At 34.6% G+C, this 5,013-nt stretch overlaps 1 pseudogene; it reads right to left on the bottom strand.

Moving 5' to 3' along the window:
- Positions 1 to 4,397: 4,397 nt before the first annotated feature.
- On the bottom strand, positions 4,398 to 4,781 carry LOC112851543 (large ribosomal subunit protein eL27 pseudogene; annotated as a pseudogene).
- Between the last annotated feature and the right edge of the window lie 232 nt (positions 4,782 to 5,013).

Raw genomic sequence — 5,013 nt, 5'->3', positions numbered from 1 at the left:
TTAAAATAGAAATGCTATTTAAAAATCATTCATTTAAAAATACATTTTGTATTAATATTCTTACAGATTATATAACTTAGTGATCCAGATCAAAATGCTAAAAATAAATCTCAAAAAGATTATCGGAAAAATGGCAAGGAATTTAGATGAAAATATTTGGGGAAATATTATGTAACTGAATATTTGCTTTGATTACTTATAGATATTTTTACTTAATACTTTATATAATTATCGTTTTTTTTTTAATTTTTAATTATGGCATAGAACACATTGCATAAAAGTTACCATCTTAACCATTTCTAAGTGTATTGTTGATTAGCACTAAATCTATGTACATTATCGTGCAGCAGCTCTCCAGAACTTTTTCATCTTGCAAAACCATGTCTATACCCATTAAACAGCTTGCCCTCCCCAGTCTCTTTCTATCTCTTTGCACCAACACAGAAGAAAAGCCATTTAAGGATGTAGCAAGAAGGTAATCATCTGCAAGTCAGCTGGCCCCCTGATCTTGGGTTTCTGAGCCTCCAGATTTGTGTGAAAGATTTCTGTTAAGCCACCCAGTCTGTGGCATTTTGTTATGGCAGGCCGAGCAGACCAATAAATATGCTAATTCTATTTTTAATATTTTTAGCAACCTTCACACTGTTTTCCAGTGGTTGCACAATTTTACATTCCCACCAACAGTGCACGAGTGTTCCAATTTCTCCACATCCTTGCCAATACTTATTATTTTCTATTTTACTGATGATAGCCTTTCTATTGGGTCTGAGGTGACATCTCATTGTGGTTTTGATTTCTGTTTCCCTGATGATTAAGGATATTGAGCATCTTTTCATAAATCTATTGGCCATTTGTATATGATCGTTGGATATTTGTTCAAGTCGTTTGCCCATTTTTAAATCGGGTTACTTCTTTTTTGTTGATGGTGAGTTGAAGGAGTTCTCTATATTTTCTAGATTCACCCCTTAGCAGATACGTAGTTTGCAAAACTTTTCTTCCATTCTATAGGTTTCCTTTTAATTCTGTTGTGTTTTTTGAGTATAGTAATTTTTAAGTTTGACATGTGTGTGTCTTTGTATTAAACTGTATCTTGTCTCAATGATAGCTGTCATATCTTGGGAAATTAACAGTAACTTTGAAACCTCCTTAATGTATGATTTTTTCTGATAATTCAGGAGATCCTCTCTACTGCATATTAATCTGAAAATTACCCTCTTGATTAACTTGCTCTGTATTTCAAAACATTTGGTTGTGGCTTATTTTACTTATTATTGATTGTAATGATCTCATACTTGGTAAAATTTTTTGAAGGTTTAATGAACTTCACATATTAGGGCAAAGTGATATGTTGTATAATGAGACATCTAACTTTTTTAAAGTTACCATAAATTATTCTGCATATAAAGTGAAATATTTGTATTCATTTTTACTGTAATGAAAATGTCAAGCAATCCAAACTTATTTAAAAAAAAAAGAATGGGAAATTTGATAAAAAATAAAAATAATAATTACCATTTATGTGTGTTGAATTATATTATACCTCCAATAGAGCATCCTTTTCCATACATATTTGTGCTGCATTCATATATAAGGTTCATATTTTAACCCTTCCAAATCCAAGTAGAACTAAGATATTCTTGACGGACAATCTTGTGCTCTCTCTAAAGTAATTCTTTTAATCACTAATTTTATATTTTGTTTCAAAACTAGATAATCTGAATATATAAATGCTCATATAAGACTTGAGGGCTCTAATTAACGGGTAAGCATATTTTCATATACTTTTATGTCTTTTATAATTCAATTGTGTCACATATATGTATATAATTCTAGGAGGAGGAAAAAGTGGAAGAATACATTTATCCATTCATATTAAATATGGAACAATTAATTTGCTATTTTCTTTTTTTAATTTTTTTAACATATATTTATTTTTGAGAGACAGAGAGAGACGGAGTACAAGTGGGGAGGGGCAGAGAGAGAAGGAGACACAGAATCCAAAGCAGGCACCAGGCTCTGAGCTGTCAGCACAGAGCCTGATGCGGGGCTCGAACTCACAAACTGTGAGATCGTGACCTGAGCCAAAGTCAGACACTTAACCGACTGAGCCACCCAGGTACCCCAGGTACTATTTTCTAATTAAGAGTTCCAGCTGAGTTTTGATTGAAGTATTAAACTGTACTTAGAGGTTTATATTTTTAAAATCAGTTTGGATTACATTTGTTTGAGACTTTGCATTGCAAATTTAAAAGAAAAAGAAAGAAAGAAAGAAAAAAGAGCTTTGCCTGCATGTTAATCTATGTGTTTAGTCTCCGAATTAATGTCATGTTTTTCAGGGACATCTTTAGACTGAACAGCACAGTCTGACTCTTCTGGTAAGAAGTGAAATGGGAAGATAGATCTGTGAGCAACCACAGGTTGCTGTAGGAAATTTAACAAATCTTCCACAGGAATTTACTTACATGTTATCTTTCTTTTTCCCTGCTTAGAGATGTAAGCTATTTTCTGTTTGGGTAGCCATCATGGATTTACTATCTCCAGAGAAGCCCAGACTACTCTTAGAGAAACCAAAATGTTATGCAAACTGATCTAGATGCCATTACCAGAGCTAAATATAATCAAGAGGAATCATTCTTGCAAATCATATTGACAGCAATAGCCATCTTAAAGATGATTAAAAGGATATTGAATCAAACACGAGATGTAGAGACTGTTTTCAGTATGTATAATGTGCAGACAGAACGTTACAAGAAAGTTACCTTCTGGCATACACTGCATATTTAGGAGAGCTGGTCCAGTAGCGATGAGCTCCATCAAATTAAAAGGAAAATAATTGATTTATCAACAAATGCCTCACAACAAAATCTGCTATACCCTCTTCATAGCTATTGTATAAAATTATGTTTAACTCAATTAAAAAGTTCTTACTCCATATGCAGCCATTTTCTTATCTGTTATTGTCATAATGCCCCAACGTTAAAGGCGTCCTATGGTTATTTTTACATATAGAATAGCTGGACTGGGTGAAATTAAAAAAAAAAAAAAATTACTATTGCAGTCTAGCTTGTACCCAGGACTGATAAAAATCACTTAGGGAGAACCCCTGGGAAAATCAAACTTAGGATTTTCTCAGATGCTTGAGAAGCAAACTATCTTTGATTCGACTTAAAAATTCCTAAAATTAACCAAAAAAAAAAAAAAAAGGTGGTGGCCGGAGGGCTGGCTGGGTGGCTCAGTCAGTTAAGCATCTGACTTTTGATCTCAGCTCAGGTTGTGATGTCACGGTTGGTGGGTTCGGGCCCCGTGTCGGGCTCTGCGTTGATGGTGCAGAGCCTGCTGGGGATTCTCTCTCTCCCCCTCCCCCCACTTGAGCGCCCTCTAAATAAATAAATAAATAAACAAATAAATAAATAAACTAAAAATATTTTTAAAAATTTTCCTGTGGGGTTGGAGCTAAGTTACCAAGGCCATTATGAAAAAAAAAAAATTAACTTTAAAAACGGAAGGTACAATATTATTCTATGTAAACATATCTTACAGAAACTGATTTGCAAATACACAATAAATGACAAATTTAGCCAATAACTCTAATGTGCGTTTTAAAGTGAAAGAACTTTCATTTCCTTTCCCTTTTCCTTTTGCTTCAAAATACTGTCTTTTAGAATTCAATGAGAGCAAGTGATTACACAGTAGACACAATATATGTATTCACAGGTAAATTCAGAAAAAAAACATATTTCTTGGTTGCTTAAAATTTGTGTTTCCTATAAATCTCCTCTCTCACAATAATTTTTTAAAAAGCGGACTGACAAGCCAAATATGTTTTTGAATGTTTGAGCGGGCCTGTGTGAATTTTTTCTCCTCTGCCATCTTCAATGACTGTCACAGGAAACAGATGCAAATAGCATCTGTTTCCGTGACAGATGCCACTGTGGCGTTGGCATCCTTGAAATGTCCACAGGGTCTGTCCGGACAGTGATTAGCATTCCATGGGCCCATCCACGCTGTTGAGCTCTGCGGTAATAGAAATATTGCTAAATACCCCAGTGTTTTTATCATTATCCATTTTATCTACGGGACTAAACTGCAAAAAACATGCTCATCACATACCCCTCAAAATTACATTCAAGCATTCCCCAGATACCTTTACCCTATTTGTAGCTAATTAGAAAATTACAAAAATTTAAGAGAGATAGCTAAAAACGTGTATATCCTTAAGGATATTTTTCTTTTTCTTTTCTTTTCTCTTCTCTTCTTTTCTCTTCTTTGCTTTTCTTTCCTCTTGTTTTTTTTTTTTTTCTCTTCTATTCCCTTCCCTTCTCTTTTCCTTTTTTTTTTTTTTTTTTTTTTTTTTTTTTTTTTTTTTTTTTGGTATTTTTAATGATCAAAACAAGAGTCTAAAACCGCAGCTTCTGGAACCATCTGTCCTTGATGGTCTCGCATCTGTCCTTGAACTTGACCTTGGCCTCTCCTCAGGCCTTGTGTTTAAGAACAGAGTCTCTGTTCTGTCCAACGGGATATACACAGAGCACCTTGTGGGCATGAAGTGACTGTAGTTATAAACTGTCACAAAAGACTTGATCTTTGACCTCTTGGCCATTTTCTTCTGGCTCAGGGCAGCTGTCACCTTGCAGGGAGAGTGGTTAATTCCAGCCACCAGAGCATGGCTGTAGGGACGGTCTGAGATGCCATTATCAATGTTCATCATGATGTTTTTTGCAGCCGGAGTGGCATCTGGCCAGGACCAGGACCGCCTTCTTAGGCTTCCTGAACTTGCCCATCTCAACTGCAGAAAGTTAGGGATATTTTTCTTGTATCTTCATCCTCTAGTTGTGTTTATTATCAATAACAGTGTGACTAATATTCATTGACTATCTTGTATGTTAAGTTCTACACTAAACACTTCACTTATATTACCCCATTACTTTCTGACAACAAATAAGCAAAGCTAGGGTGGTTATCCCCACATTAAAAATAAGGAAACTGATGCTTTAAAAGGTATAATCCTGGGGA

This window comes from Puma concolor, chromosome D2, assembly GCF_028749965.1.
Source record: "Puma concolor isolate L17-30 chromosome D2, mPumCon1.1.hap2, whole genome shotgun sequence".
NCBI lineage: Eukaryota > Metazoa > Chordata > Mammalia > Carnivora > Felidae > Puma > Puma concolor.
This window is presented reverse-complemented; position numbering and strand designations above follow the sequence as displayed.